Source organism: Phacochoerus africanus, chromosome 4, assembly GCF_016906955.1.
Source record: "Phacochoerus africanus isolate WHEZ1 chromosome 4, ROS_Pafr_v1, whole genome shotgun sequence".
Taxonomy (NCBI): Eukaryota; Metazoa; Chordata; class Mammalia; order Artiodactyla; family Suidae; genus Phacochoerus; species Phacochoerus africanus.
The window spans coordinates 13,131,972-13,149,098 of NC_062547.1; the positions used below are offsets into that span (position 1 = coordinate 13,131,972).

At 41.3% G+C, this 17,127-nt stretch overlaps 1 protein-coding gene across 8 annotated transcripts in view; it reads right to left on the reverse strand.

Moving 5' to 3' along the window:
- Nucleotides 1–12,851, reverse strand: part of CTNND1 (catenin delta 1) — a 50,713-nt gene extending 37,862 nt beyond the window's left edge. For 7 of the 8 annotated variants that reach the window (XM_047775675.1, XM_047775674.1, XM_047775669.1 and 4 more), the window contains exon 1: nt 12,610–12,851. The gene's annotated coding sequence lies outside the window, so the exon portion shown is untranslated. The remainder of the gene's footprint in view (nt 1–12,609) is intronic. The other variant, XM_047775673.1, reaches the window with a different exon arrangement.
- Nucleotides 12,852–17,127: the final 4,276 nt, after the last annotated feature.

Sequence of the window (17,127 nt, forward strand, 5' to 3'; positions counted from 1 at the left end):
TGGATTTCAGTTTCTTCCCTACAACTCTTTGATCTATTTTCAAATGTCAGGGAATACAAGGGAGATGTAAGGTTGAATGTAAAGTGATGTCTGGGAGATTGTTGCCAAACCCGGTACAGGGCTATCAAACAAGGGCAAGTAGACAGGAGCCACACAACAACCATCTCTACGTTTTAAGGAAAGGGAGCAAGTGCTTCTGCACTTGAACGTTGATGGTTGATGGTAACTCGATTTCCCAAGGGATGGGTCACCAGTTAAAATACTGACATGATAAGCCCCTCCCCCACCCATGTTCTAAGTTGGCCAGCATTAGCCAAGGAGGAAGGGAAGGAAGCCAGCACTTCCTTTTCAGACAGGAAGTAACATTGGCCCTTCCTGTCGAGTTTTAAACAAATTCTCCAGCTGAGTTTCAATGCTAACATCCTCTCCTGAATTTGTTCCACAATTTCAAAATGGAGAGGGGAAACAGAAATATGGTCTAAAAGTTTCCCTCCCACTAAAAGGCAAGTCCTCCATTCCATACTAAGTGCTGGTATAATCCCCAACGCAGGCAGTGACATCTGTAATTCCAAAACAATGTAAGATGGAGGTAGAAAACTTCAAATTAGCCACCTTCTTACCATGTTTACCAGCATGATCTATTCTTCTCTATTTCTCATATGAATTAAATAACCACCCATCTGAGAAATCACATAGATATACAACTTAATCCAAATGTTCAGGTTTTATGGTCCTCGAACATGAGAGATCAGAATCACCTGGGAATCATTTCTTAAAATACAGTCTCCCAAATCTACCCCCCCATCCCTTAACACTTCAATTTTTGGAGGGAATGCCTCGCATTCACGTTTCTAAAAAGCCCTCAAAGTGATTCTTACAGTCCGTTGTTGGGATCCACTGCAATGGCCTATCCCTGACAACCCTCTGACCACCACATTCCTCTCCCAAAAAGGGTACTCATTATAAAGCACATTATTTGGCCCTGCTTTACAATCAACCAGACAACCCAACCAATCTGGATTAAAGGCTCTTTGAAAGTATGTATTTAAATATAAGATGGCCAGAATAACTAAATCCTATATTCTATTTTTTTTTTCGGTCTTTTATCTTTTTAGGACCACACCTGTGGCATTTGGAGGTTCCCAGGCTAGGGATAGAATCGGAGCTAGAGCAACACCAGATCCAAGCTGCATCTGCAACCTACACCACAACTCACAGCAACGCCAGATCCTTAAGCCAATGAGCAAGGCCAGGGGTCAAACCTGCATCCTCCTGGTTACTAGTTGGGTTCGTTAACCACTGAGCCACCACAGGAACTCCTAAATCCTATATTCTAGACTTAGAACCTAAAAGGAAGAACTGTCTCACTTCATTGGAATCCAGAATTGCTACAGTGGAGGATATCCCTATTTACACATTGCAGATTGGACAATCCGATTATATTTTAAGTGACTTAGTTTAACTCTCCTCCAAGGAACAAAGAGCTGTACCACATTGTCTTTTTTTTTTTTTGTCTTTTTGCCTTTTCTAGGGCCGTTCCATATAGAGGTTCCCAGGCTAGGGGTCTAATTGGAGCTACAGCTGCTGGCCTACACCACAGCCACAGCCACGTGGGATCCAAACCTCATCTGCAACCTACACCACAGCTCACAGCAACGCCGTACCCTTAACCCACTGAGCAAGGCCAGGGATCGAACCCGCAACCTCCTAGTCAGATTTGTTTCCGCTGTGCCACGACGGGAACTCCCACATTTTCAAAGACTGGTTCCACATTCCACCCCAAAAGAAGTCTGATTCCACATTCCACCCCAAAAGAAGTCCTACATCTAGCATTCAAGACCCTAGATAACTTTAGGCCAGTTGACGATGTAGTAGAAATAACCAGAAACTCTGGATTCAGTTATTGCCATTGACACTTATCCAAGTAAGTCACTTTAACTTCTGCTTTGAGTAAGAGCAAGTGAGTAGCAAGATGTGTTTAGAAGAAGCATGAAGAGAAATATTTCCACAAAGAAGCATGTCACTAAAGACTTGGAAAAAAGAACGGACATTGAAAGACACTTTCAAGACAGCTATAAACATTTATAAATGTTGAAGTAATACACATCAAGCAGTCATTTAAAGCAACTTCAAAATTTGGAAGAACCTGATGGCCTAGGGTATTTCCTATACAAGATGATACAGGTACCTGACCAAAAGAGAAGGGGACTAAAAGGGGAACAAAAGTTTCCTGATTTAGGTTATCTACCAAGGATGATATTAAGTAACAGAAGGACAACTATGTAAGTATAATTAAAGGGAAGAACAGAGGGTAAGCAGGTCAAGTTCTAGTGCTAAATTCCAAGCAAAGAGAGACAGAAACTTTCACTGAAGGACAGACAGCTGAACCAGAAATCTTGAGAGGGAAAGTAACAACAGGTGATTTAAGACACAACTACTCTGGTAATCACCTATCCTTTGACTTTCCAATGCGGAGATGCCATAGAACATTAATCACTAAATAGTTGGTGCTGCTTCTTTTCCCACCAAAGTCAACCAGGCTAAGTGGTTCAGTATATGCTTTAACAATCATTACTGCTTAAGCATACATAAGGAAAGGAAAAACAGTTATCAAGATTGATGATCACCTCCCCTCATGTATATAATACAGTGACCTATAAAGTGGTGTCTGAAGCCATTAAATCCCAATGATTAGGGCTGTGAGGAAACAGGAGCTTTTTGGCCTAATGAGCAAAACAAAGAGCAGTAGATAAGTGGTGTAGGTATAATATTTGGTCATAAACCAAACCAACAAATGTATTCAAAAGGAAACTGTACCAGATCTAGGCTGTCACTTCTGGTCATAGAAATTTGACTCTGTAGATAAGAAAGTAGAGAAAGAGATTTTTCTGGAAAAGAAAACATTTTTTTTTTCTTTTCAGGGCTGCACCTGCAGCATATGGAAGTTCCCCAGCTAGGGGCTGAATTGGAGCAGCTGCTGCCAGCCTACACCACTGCCACAGCAATGCCAGATCCGAGCTGCATCTGCGGCCTACACCACAGCTGTGGCAACGCCAGATCCTTAACCCACTGAGCTACGCCAGGGACCAAACCGAATCCTCATGAACACTAGTCGGGTTTTTAACCCACTTAACCTACTAAGCCACAAGAAGAACTCCCACAGAGAAGAAAATTTGGATCTTACTTCTCAAACACATACAAGCTTATTCTAAGTAGATGCTTTCCTACATATCATTCTCCAAGACAAGGGCCATCGACCTATGCAAATTCTACTACTGTGCTGACTGTACTCATATGAACTTCTTTTTTTTTTGTCTTTTTGCCATTTCTTGGGCCGCTCCTGCGGCATATGGAGGTTCCCAGGCTAGGGGTCGAATCGGAGCTGTAGCTGCCAGCCTACACCAGAGCCACAGCAACGCGGGATCCGAGCCGCGTCTGTGACCTACACCACAGCTCACGGCAACGCCGGAACCTTGACCCACTGAGCAAGGGCAGGGATCGAACCTGCAACCTCATGGTTCCTAGTCGGATTCGTTAACCACTGCGCCACGACGGGAACTCCGTATGAACTTCTGAATTGGGACAAAGATGGAGGCTGGGTCGGGTGCTGCCTCAACTCCTCACAAAGAATACAAAAAAAAATATATATATATATATATATAAACAGCTGTTGTCTCTGGTATCTGAAGTGAGATTATTCTTTGCACTGTATAGTGCAGGACCAGGTCCTACACTGTCCCCACTTATCCCCAACACACACCCACTGGACTTCCCTGAAGGTTCTACTGCCCCCATATCTCTTAGTTGCTAGTAACAATCAGCCTCAGGGCCTATGCACTTTGTACTCATATCTACGTGACTTTAATTTCTTTTAGGTCTCTCTCAAACATACCTTGCAAGTGAGGCCTTTCCTGACACTTTATATTAAACATCACTCACACCCTTGCACATCTTATTCACCACCCTACATATCTTGCTTTATTTTTTTCTCAATAGTGTTATCACACTCTGACATACTATATATGTATTTGCTTACTTATTATCTATCTCTCCAACCAGAATGTCAGCTCTGTGAGATCTATTTGATGTACAGCAGGTTCTCAAATTTGTTTTGAGTGAATGAAGATGTTTTACTTTTTCAAAAAAAATCAAAAAGTTAAATTTTAGAAAAACAAATATTCATTTTTCTTTTTACACATTTGTTTCTAATTGTGACCTTAGGACTCTTAACTGGGGTCTCCAGTAGCCTTGCCTGCAGATTTGCCTGACCTTCAGCAGGGTAGACATTCAAATGGCAAATTCTGCCCAAGTTTACGAAGTAGTCAACAAAGAACAGAACAGGGGAGATGTTACAGAACTTCCCCAATTCCAACAAGGAAAGAGTAGAAAGAAATCAGATTGGCACCAATTTCTCCTTTAAAGTAGACTACTCTATTTTATGTGTACTGAATATACACCAGCTACTTTATTTCAATGAGATTTACCTCATTTGCAATGAAATGGGAACTGTAGGTGCTTTGATAAAAGCACTGAAAAGCTGACCTAGTTTCTATAAGAATGTCTTATGTCCTCAACCATCAGAATGTATTTTGGTTTCCTCAAATATAAGCTACCTAAAACAAAAACCTCTACTCAACAAAGAGACCTCCTAATGAGCTACTGCCTTCCCATATAGAACAATATGGGACGCACACACAAAACTGATAACTCCAGGAAAAATAAGTATCTTTTGCTCTACTGTCAACTGAACCAAAATGACTTATTAATTAGTAAATGTGATGAGATCTGAAAATCAAAAAGATAAAAACTAATCTGAATTACTAGATCAATCTTCTTGAATCACAGCAATTAATTCCAATCCAGATCTAATTGAAATAAACCAGAAGCAGTATCCTACTTGTACATTCACCACGAGTACAATTTATTCTATTGTAAGAATCAGAAATCTCTTCCCTATTAAGTGTTAGTGAGGCAAAGTAATGCCCATGAAGACCACCAACCTAAGGGGAAAAAAAAGCTTGGAGAGGCAAAGAGGAACACCAAACAAAAAGAGGAAAGCAAATGAAAAGGAAAAAATGTCAGAGAATCATTAGAGGGAAATGTAGGTTTAAAACAATGTGGAGAGGAGTTCCCGTCGTGGCGCAGTGGTTAACGAATCCGACTAGGAACCATGAGGTTGCGGGTTCGGTCCCTGCAATTGCTCAGTGGGTTAACGATCCGGCCTTGCCGTGAGCTGTGGTGTAGGTTGCAGACGCGGCTCGGATCTCGCGTTGCTGTGGCTCTGGCGTAGGCCGGAGACTACAGCTCCGATTGGACCCCTAGCCTGGGAACCTCCATATGCCGCAGGAGCGGCCCAAGAAATAGGAAAAAGACAAAATAAATAAATAAATAAATAAATGTGGAGAGGAGTTCCCGTTGTGTCTCAGTGGTTAACGAATCCAACTAGGAACCATGAGTTGCGGGTTCCATCCCTGACCTTGCTCAGTGGGTTAAGGATCAGGCGTTGCCATGAGCTGTGGTGTAGGTTACAGACACGGCTTGGATCCCGTATTGCTGTGACTCTGGCATAGGTCTGCAGCTACAGCTCTCATTAGACCCCTAGCCTGGGAACTTCCATGTGCCCCGAGGGTGTGGCCCTAGAGAAGACCAAAAAAAAAAAAAAATGTGGAAGAGTTCCCACTGTGGCACAATGGGTTAAGAATCCAACTGAAGCACTTCAGGTTGCTGCAGAGGAAAGGGTTCAGTCCTAGGTCCAGCACAATGAGTTAAAAGATCCAGCAATGCCACAGTTGCAGCATAGGTTGCAGCTGAGGCTTGGATTCAATCCCTGGCCTGGGAACTTCCATACGCCAAAAAAAAAAAAAAAATGTGGAGCACTGGGTGGAAGAGTTACGATAGGAAGCTGTGCAATGCCAATAGAAATTAGCTTAAATACTATTCAGAACGCTACTTCATGGGTATGAAGGAAAGGAAAAAAGAAGGAAAGTCTTATGCTGGAAGAAACCAAAAGTTTCCAAGCAAAGCTGCATCTAACATATGTATATTTCTCACAGGCCAGTTTGGCTTTTCCACATAAAAGACCAGACTTCTTGCTTAGAAGCATACTTCTCACAGGAAGCACTGATGAACTCAAAAATTTCTACATGTTCCAGTTTCATAAATGTCCATAAATAAGAGTTGAAAATAGAAAACAATGTTTCCTCAACATTAAAAAAGGAAGTTTATTTCAAGACATAGTAAAAAAAATTACCTTCATTTGTATGTAATTATTTCCTGTACATTCAAAAATTGAATGTTATCCTACAAAATCCTGGTTGGACAAGTGAGACGTCAAGAAAAAGAATCTAGTTCAAAGTCAAAAGAATAACAAACCCAAACAAAGCTTTTTGAATCCATTCTCTGCCGAAATTAAAGGAAGTTTATCTTTTTGGGTGCTAGATTTCTGTCTCTTGTACATACAAGCGGGAGAAATTTGTATCACTATTTTTCCTGTAAAGTATCCAAGTCTCCTAAGAAATTACTGCAAGATATTCAAGCTTTGCCATCAGTTTCTCTTCCCTCATTCACACCTCACTCTAATAAGTTATTCATTCCCATAGCACCTTTATTTTGGATAATCCCACCCACACAACTTCCCAAACTTGCCTATTGCTAAAGGCATTTTTTTCTCATTAAAAAAAAGGGGGGGGGGAGTTCCTGTCGTGGCGCAGCAGAAACGAATCCAGCTAGGAACCATGAGGTTGCGGGTTCGATCCCTGGCCTCGATCAGTGGGTTAGGTATCCGCCGTTGCCGTGAAGCTGTGGTGAAGGTCACAGACGAGGCTCAGATCTGGCATTGGCCAGCAGCTATGACTCCAATTAGACCCCTAGCCTGAGAACCTCCATATGCCCCATGGGTGTGGCCCTAAAAGGACAGACACACACACACACAAAAAGTTAGCCTATCCACCCATGATGCCCATTTATTCTGTAATGTAAGCGTCACTATCCACCACAGGGTCTCAGGTTTTAAGATACCTTAAAGGGCACTTAATCCAACAGACAATAAATAAAGTATTCATTCTAATAGCAAACATAAGGTATTCCAATGAGCTGGGAAATATCCTATGAATTTTGCATGCAGTTACTTCATCATCACAACAATCCTATGAGATGGTTAATATTATTGTCTTCATTTTACAGATAAGGAGACCAAGGCATAGAGCAATTAAACAATTTGCCCACGGTTGTTTGGCTAGTTCAGTGGTAGAATAAGATTTGAACCCAGGAAGTCTGGCTTCAGCATCCATGCTTATAAAGCATGCAACACTCCCATGCCTCTCTATATTTGTGGAACTCTCAGACTGGAAATTCCCTGTTTGGTCAGCCTATTGATCAAAAAACAAGGAATAATAAAGCATTTGTGGCAAAATTTTAACACCTGGTGTCAAGCACAAGGAGTCATTGTGCTACTCTTTCAATTTTCCTTTAAGTTTGAAAAGTTTTCAAAATAAAAAACTAAAGTTTCTTTTATCGTCACGTAACGGGATATGCTTTGTGACAGTGATGACCAAGTTACCTGTTGGCCATCAAAACCTTTAAAAAAAGAACTCTGGATCTTTATAATGTCCCCACTATATGCCTGATCTAAATTGCCCACAGCAAAGTTCCTTTTGTGGTTCAGCAGTTAACGAACCTGACTAGGATCCACGAGGATTCCAGTTCAATCCCTGGCTTCACTCAGCATGTTAAGGATCCAGTGTTGCCTGTGAGCTGTGGTGTAGGTCACAAATATCACTTGGATCTCGTGTTGCTGTGGCATAAACTGGCAGCTGCAGCTGTGATTTGAGCCCTAGCCTGGGAACTTCCATATGCTGAGGGTGTGGCCCTAAAAACAACACAAAAATTTTTTAAAATAAATACATTGCCTAAGGACTCAATGGAGAGGAAATTGGCTTAAAAATGGGAAACACTCTCCCTGAACCAGAATAGTAAATGTGGGCCCCATTCTCAATACTGAATATTAATAATCAACAACATGCAATTCCAAAGAGAATTAGGAGGAGGAAACTACTTTCAAAAATACATTATACAGAGGAATTCTCTTATGATACAGCAGGTTAAGGATCTGGCATAGTCACTGCAATGGGTTGGGTCACTGCTGCAGTGTGGGTTCAGTCCCTGGCCAGGGAATTTCCACATGCCTTAAGTATGGCAAAAAAAAAAAAAAAAAATTAAAAGTATAGCAAAATACAATCAATCCATAAATGTTTCCTCCTTTTTAGTTCTAATGGGAACTGTTGTTTTTCCCTGGCTTTACAATCTCCCTGCCAGGCTATCAATGCTCTCTCTCAATTGCAAACTTTGGAAGCAACTACATTTAGGCAGAGCAATCCCTATTTCAGCTTCTCATAGCATTTAGCCCCTTCTGCAAGGGAAGAGAACATGAAGTCACATACTGATAACCTATGATTCATTCCTTTAGGCAAATTTCTTGTTATTTTATTCCAAATTTCCCACAAAAATTAATTTGGGTTCTTAAATTCATAAACTTCCCAATACATTTTGTGAACAAAATCTCCTGAAGTTCCATGGAAAAGCAGTGACAAAAAAAAAAAAAAATCCAAACACACTTTCTTTGAAACACTAATGTTCAAAACTATCATCTCAAGCATTTCATGTTTTTACTAACAAGAATAAAAACCATTCACTTCCAACATGGCTGAAATTAATACTTTCTCTGCTGCTGCTGCCCTAATATTTTCTGGGAAATCAGTTCCTATCTCCTAGAAAATGGCTACATTTAAGGTTTCAGTGGCTAAAGTTAATAGCTGCCTGTATTATGAAATGAATACTAGGACCCTTACTTTTTTTTTTTTGTCTTTTTGTGTTTTTGCCTTTTCTGGGGCCGCTCCCGCAGCATATGGAGGTTCCCAGGCTAGGGGTCGAATCAGAGCTGCAGCTGCCGGCCTACACCAGAGCCACAGCAACACAGGATCCAAGCCAAGTCTGCAACCTACACCACAGCTCACAGCAATGCCGGATCTTTAACCCACTGAGCGAGGCCAGGGATCAAAGCCACAACCTCATGGTTCCTAGTCGGATTCATTAACCACTGAGCCACAACGGCAACTCCTAGGACCCTTACTTTTTACTCTTGACACTATTATTGGTACTGCTTGTCCAGAAAGAAAACAGGATTAAAGAAAAATTAAAATTTTAAATCTTCAACTGTTTCCGGAAACTTTACTTAAAAGTGGAAGATAGGAGATGTGTAAAAGTTTCAAAATTACATTGCAATTTTTATTAATCTTTGTTGTATTGCTTCCTATCTCAACTTCTTTCAGCCTTCCCCACAAAAGTCCCTTACTGATTCCCCTAGTGCCTTATTTAACCAAGGCTTACCGAGCACCTCAGCATATACCAGACACTGAGTTAGGTGCTAAGAGGATACAGCTAAGACAGTACCTACTACACTCAAGCAGGTCAGTCTAGACAGAATTAATAAGTAGGATCAACAGTATTGGAACTACCTGCTACAAACCTCTCCCTGCAGTTTGGTAATATCATCCCAAATCACATGCCAGAAAATACTTTGGCAGAAGAAATTTCACTAATAATCAAATTAAGTTTACGCATTTTCAGTAAGTTTAAGAAATTAGGACAGCAATGGTGTGCATACAGAAAGATCCCTGTTCTAAAGATTGAGATAATATCCATTCTAGCATATCTGGCTCCCCATCGGCTTTAAGGAAAATTATTATTGTTGTTTTTACATACATTACTCCAACACGGAGATCTTGGAAATCTAAGTGAACACTGACCCTCAGCAAGATGAAACCCTCCCGCCTCTAGCAAGGGCTCATTTCAGTTCTGGCTCGTTTCTATTCTCCCTAGAGAATGGCAGTGTTTTAGTGGTTAAATCCAAGAACTTTGTAGTTAGTCCAGACCAGGGTTTAATCCTGGCCTTGGCCATTTACAAGCAGTAAAATTTTCAGCAAACCTCAGCTTCTCTGAAGCTCAAATTCCTTAAAAAACAAACAACAACAACAACAAAGGGTTGTTGTGGAAAATTAAGCAAATAGTTTATGCAAAATGCTTAGCACTCAGCAAAAAAACAAGCCGGGGGTTGGGGGAGGGAGGGCTGGCAGTAGGTAACAGGGGACTACCAGGTACCAAAATAGAAAGCAGTAAATTATACAAAGCTAATCATTTTGTTATTTCAATTGAATAGTGATCCATGCTTAATGTATTTGCACATCCATCCCATCTCTCATCCCTAGAGAGCAACTACCTTATAAACCTAACGCTGAATTGCGATTACTCGAAGCTTTTTTTTTTTTTTAAAGGTTTCCAATTTTTATCCTAGCTGAAAGAATATGTTCTAACCCCCTGACTCTCCATAATTGGAACTCTAGGAAAGGCACTAGGACTCTAAGCATCCAAAAGAGACCCCCACCTGGAACACAGGCCATACCTTAGTCATGTAACAAAGAAACCAACAGTATATAGGAGTCACACAAGCAAAGAAAAATCTGTACGACTCATACTTACTCGTCATTTTTCACCCCCAAGTCAAAATGAGGAGCCAAACAAAAAATAACAGATTTACTTATTCACATCCCTTATTATATTTCCTAGAAGAACAAGTAGAGGTGAGGTAAAAGACAAGTCTTCTTCCATCTTATCATCCAAAAGGTTCCAGTAGTACACACCCAGTCAAAACAATGCCTCAGTTCGTGGAAATAGTCCTGGTCGCTAGTCAACTAGAATGCTCACTGCAGCTACACAAAGCCCAGTATTTAAAGCTGGACCCAAAGCACTACTACCATTCAGTCAGCCAGAACGTATTTTCAAACTGCCTTTGTACTCCTTCAAATTCCCTCATTCCTCCCCCTAAAGGTTGAGTGGGAAACCAACACTCTGGCAGCAACATGACCAATCCTCCAAAGATCCAAGAACCCCCCCCACCCCCCTTAGGCTGGCGTCAAGGCAGAGAGAGCATTTGAAAGAAAATTTGGAAATGAAATAAGAACTACAGCCCAATGGACTGTACACATTGTCCTTTTTTTCTTTGTAACTGCGCTTGCTATAATTAGGAGATACTCCTAATTATACAGACATTAAAATCTTACTGTAGCTCTTGCATAAATTATATTAAACGGAGAAACAAAGTTCTGTTTCCCTTGAAGACACAACCTTGTAAGAATGAACTCATCTTTCAAGAAACACTTTTGTTCTGGAAAAGAAATCCAAGGAAGTGTTCTAGTCTAAAAAGAATTGAGGGGTGAGGGGCACAAAATCAGAGGATTATTATAGATACATACCAATTTAAAGCTAATGAGCAGCTAACACAGGCCCATCTTTTTACAATTAGGGCAGTATCTACTGCAGTTAGTTTTCAGACTGATTCTCATTTTCAAAGAAGATGGAAGAAAACATCCAGTTTTCAGTTACTGATGAGTTGGCTATACAATTATCTAGAATCAGTATTTTTGAAAGAATGTATTTGCAAAACAAAAACTAATCTTAAGATTAAATAGAAGATATGAAAGCACAGTCATGAGCCTTCAGCTCTTACAGATTTCTGATTTCATGGCTAATTAACCAAAGGAAAAACTCACCTCCAAAAAACAACTTTCAGTTTGGTTTAAAAATAAGAATTCCCCTTTTGCTTTCTCAAATGCCTTCTATACACTAAAGTTGGTATAGGTATTTTAGTCTTAGCCTATCATTATTTTAATCCAAGGCCCTTACAGAGAGCACAAAGCTCAAAATATTTTCATGTGTATCGCCACTTTACTCAGGTGAACGCAAAAGCATGATTAGAATTTCCTTATCCCTTTAAGCACAGAAACCAAGGGTTATCGTACATGCCAACTCAACCTACACCTCCACAAACCTTTGCCATCAAGGTAGTTTTAGAAGGAAGGAGATGGCGATGCAGTTACCATGGATCCATTTGTTTTCTTTTATAAGGCAAAGCAGGGAGCTAAGTCTAGCCGGAGAATGAGGCTCCCACCCACCGCACCTGGAAAAGTAAAAGAAGGATCCACCCAGGAACAGCAGGGCTGAAACTGATCTGGGCTGTTCAAACTCCAGAGGAAAAAATACCACCATTTAAGCTGCAAAACTCCCTGCAACTTTCCGCTTTCACAAATCCAATGATTAAAGGGAGGGAAAAAAAAAGTTTTAAAACATAAATAACTAGCTTCCAACCCGGACAAATTCCTTTCCCAACCCACACGCAACATGCCAAAAAACCCAACTTTTGGTTTGGGCTCTGAAAACAGAAGTTTGTTAGCCTAACCTAGAAAAAAAATATGAAATAAAAGAACACACCAAAATGCAAATTTACAGAATTGCCCTCACCCCTCCGAATCTATTCATCTCCCTATATTAGAGAGACCCAGAAGTTTGTTCCTGGTTCTTGAATATTTTACTTTGTTTCAAATATAATAAAATACCAAAATTCCCCAAATGAGGAAAATTAATAACCACTTAAAAGTTACCCATCAGCGTAACAGAATCTCTTGTTTCTAAATTCCCTCCAGTTACCTTAAGACAAAAATTCGATTTGGCTTATCCTCCTTCACCCATCTATACACATATTTTTAAAAAGGCACACACCTCAAATGTGGACTTCTAGAAACCAGTCCTTTAAGAAAGAAACCCAAGCCTTCGTCAACGTGCTGAGAAAGACAAATCCAGCAAGGGAGTTGATTTTTCGCCACCTCTTCCTCCTTTCAGGATCTTTCCTGCTCTTCTTTCTCTCTCTCCCTCTTTTTTTTTCTCTCAGATCCAACACCTAAAATGGAAGTTGCACCCAGCCAAAGGCTAGGGAGCCTGGGTGGTGACAAACTGATCTGGCAGCCCTACCCCCTCGCTTTCCTAAGTGATGTCAGCCCCTGGGAACTTCCAATCGGAGCCAGGCATAAATCAGGGAGCTGATTTTATCCAATAGGAAACTTTATTATAGGAATTAAAAAAAAAAAAAGGAGAGAGAGGAGGGGAAAAAGAGACAGGGGGAAGTTTTATATATATTTATATTTAAAGTGGAGACTGTACGATCTCTGAGGAATTACTGCAGAGCTGGGGGGTTAGGGGAAGGGGGCTTAGGGAACAAGGACTTTTTAAAACGACAGGGCCTAAGCGCGTCAGTTCTCTTTGATGCTGGGGTTCTTACTCCTTCCTTTTTGGGTGGGGAAGCAAATAAAAGCTGATTTTATTTGCCTACTGCTATTTAGTTTGTTGCTTTCTACCCTAAAGCATTTTCCCAAAGGAAGACAAGAAGGGAAGGAGAGAGAAATCCTAGAAACAGGACTACAATGTCTTGAATGGGATGGTAGGGGATATCTGAGGTAAACACTCAATTTCATTGTTTTGGTTTAAATGCATTTAGGCTGATTAGGAAAAAATAAATGCTTGGACTTGTCCATAGTTTTTAGTGTGTATGCTTTCAATGAGAAGGAAGCTGAATCCTCTAGGTTATTGAGGAAAATCACTGTCTTCTCATTTATCCCCAAATCAAAATAATGTGGGATTGAGTGGGAGAATAAATGATATCCCTTAAACAAGCAATATATTTAGAGTAGATAACAGCATGTGTAAGGAAAAGAAAGTCTCACGTCTAGAAAATTCAATTTATTTGTGAACTTGAAGCTTAAGACATACATTCCCTTTTTATGCTTGACCTAAATAGAGGATAAAAACAAGTATTCTTTTTCTGAGTTAAGAGTTATATTATAGGAGTTCTCATCGTGGCACAGCAGAAATGAATCCGACTAGGAACCATGAGGTTGTGGGTTCGATCCCTGGCCTTGCTCAATGGGTTAAGGATCTGGCATTGTCATGAGCTGTGGTATAGGTTGCAGACACGGCTCGGATCCTGGGTTGCTCTGCCTGTGGCTGTGGTGTAGGCCAGCAGCCGTAGCTCTGATTCTCGACCCCTAGCCTGGGAACCTCCATATGCCACCAAGTGCATAAATAGAAAAATATATATATATTTAATACATTCTTAGACTGTTAGGCCACGAAAAACAATAGATTAGAATTTTTTTTTTTTTTTTGTCTTTTTAGGGCTAAACCGGAGGCATATGGAGGTTCCCAGGCTAGGGGTTGAATCAGAGCCGCAGCTGCCGGCCTGCACCACAGCCACAGCAACGCCAGATCCTTAACCCACCGAGCAAGGCCAGGGATCGAACCAGCATCCTCTTGGATACTAGTCAGATTCCTTTCTACTGAGCCATGACAGGAATTCCCTAGAATTTTTTTTTCTTGACTCTGGACAAAGATTAGTATTTTATGGTCATTCAGTGATAATAAATTAAAATTTTCCTTTTTCTTTCTTACTGAAAAATCTAAAATCTATCCTGTAGTCTGCTGCCAAATGAATCTTCAAAAAGTTTTCATAATCTAAAATAGGGGTGGAGTTCCTGTCGTGGCGCAGTGGTTAACGAATCCGACTAGGAACCATGAGGTTGCGGGTTCAATCCCTGGCCTTGCTCAGTGGGTTAAGGGTCCGGCGTTGCCGTGAACTGTGGTGTAGGTTGCAGACACAGCTCGGATCCCGCACTGCTGTGGCTCTGACGTAGGCCGGTGGCTATAGCTGCGATTCAACCCCTAGCCTGGGAATCTCCACATGCTGCGGGAGTGGCCCAAGAAATGGCAAAAAAGACAAAAATAAATAAATAAAATAGGGGTTAAGAGCATAGATTCTGTAGTCTGACTGGCTTCAAATTTTCCTCCTCTGTAAGTACACTTACTCAAGTAAATGTACTATATCCTCTGTGACCTTGGAAAGGTTATATAACCTTTCTATGACTCGGTTTCTTAACCATAAAATGGAGATAATAACTATCTCACAGGACTGTCATAATTAAAATACACACAAAGTTCTTAAAACAATGTATGCCATATAGTATAAATTCAATGAGTTATTATTACCAATATCTACCCTGCCCAAAAATAGTGGCAGTGGCTCATCATTGCCCAGTAACTACAACCAATGATAAAGCATCTATCATGTGAGGGCACTTTGCATTCATTATCCCTAACTTCTAAACCACCACCATGGAGAGAGCATTACCACCTTTTTACAGATGAGAAAAATCAAGGCTCAGCAAGGTTAAGAAACTTGCCTGAGTCCATCTGGCTAAGAAGTTAAACTCCTCAGTCTGACTCCAAAGCCTGTGCTCTTTCCATTACTTACACTGTGGTCAGGATAAAGGCCAAGTTTCTTGTCTGTTTTCAAGATGCCATATTTATTCATTCTATACATTAAAGTAACATTTATTAATCATAATCTGGGAAGTTCCCATGTGGTGCAGCAAGTTAAGGATCCAGCTGTGGTAGAGGCTACAACTTGGTGTGGGTTAAAAAAAAAAAAAAAAAATCTGACCTTTCCTTATCTATCTAAACTGAAATTCCACTCCTCCTGGGCATGAAAATGCCCCTTCTAATCAGGTTTATCTGATCATTATCCACCCTCTCGTATGGTCTACAGTCTCGTAGATCCTCATATTTGGTCTAATGTAACCAAAAAGGACTTCTCTCAGAAGTGCTAGAAGACCAAACAAACATCACAGCACTTATCTGGTGGGCTTTAAACAAACTAGAATGGAATATGAATACATTTAGGATTCCCACTGTGGTGAACGGGACGAAGGTTCGATCCCCAGCCTGGCACAGCGGGTTGCAACTGTGGCTCAAACCTGCTCCCTGGCCTGGGAACGCTATATGCCTTGCAGTGGCCAAAAAAAGAAAAACAAAAATACATTTAACAGATGGAGTTCCTGCTGTGGTGCAATGGGATTGGCGACATCGTGGGAGCCCTGGAATGCAGGTTCAGTTCCCGGCCTGGCACAGTGGGTTAAGGATCTGGTGATGCTGAAGCTGTGGCTTAGGTCGCAGCTATGGCTCGGATGTGATCCCTGGCCTAGGAACTCCATAAGCCATGGGACAGCCCAAAAAAAACACATTTAACAGAGAAACAAACAATGCCTAAGAAATCTTTTCCTATTACCTTATCACATCTTCTACTTCTACTTTCCATCCTTTTTTTTTTTTTTTTCCTGTCTTTTTGCTATTTCTTTGGGCCGCTCCCGCGGCACATGGAGGTTCCCAGGCTAGGGGTCGAATTGGAGCGGTAGCCCCTGGCCTACGCCAGAGCCACAGCAACGCGGGATCCGAGCCGCGTCTGCAACCTACACCACAGCTCACGGCAACGCCCGATCCTTAACCCACTGAGCAAGGGCAGGGACCGAACCCGCAACCTCATGGTTCCTAGTCGGATTCATTAACCACTGTGCCACGACAGGAACTCCTCCATCCATTCTTAATCCTACATAACAAGTTTAAAAGCCAAAGATGATTTTCTTTCTTTTTTTTTTTTTTAAGGCCTCACCCGTGGCATATAGAGATTCCAGGCTAGGGGGTCTAATCATCGAAGCTACAGTTGCCAGCCTACACCACAGCCACAGCAATGCCAGATCCGAGCCTTGTCCGTGACCCACACCAGAACTCACGGCAATGCTGGATCCTTAACCCACTGAGCGAGGCCAGGGATCAAACCCTCAACCTCATGGTTCCTAGTCAGATTCGTTTCTGCTGCGCTACAACCAGAACTCCCCCAAAGATGATTTTCAAAGGAAAATAACTGACATAAGAAATATGTTGATTCACTGGTCCCTAGATCAGAGAAATACTCTAGAATATCCTATGATTTTCTGGAGATGGATCAGTCTTGTTTCCTTCACTTTACCACTAAGAATCTAACAACCTGCAAGTATTTTGCCTTTTTTTTTTCTCTCAATTACCTGCAGCATATAGAAATTCCTGGGCCAGGGATGGAATCTGAGCTGCTTCATCCCACACCACAGCTGCAACAATGCCAGATCCTCAACCCACTATGCCAGGCTGGGGATCAAACCCTCGCCACCAAGAAGACAACACTGGATCCTTAACCTGCTGTGCCACAGCAGGAACTCCTGCCTTCTTTTTTTTTTTTCTCATGTGTGTGTTTTCCTGTCTCTCCCAACAGAAGCTCCATGAAGGCATAGAAAATGTCCTCCCAGGAGTTCTCTTGTGGTGCAGTGGGTTAAGGATCTGGTGTTATCATTGCAGCAGACCAGTTTAATTGCTGCTGTG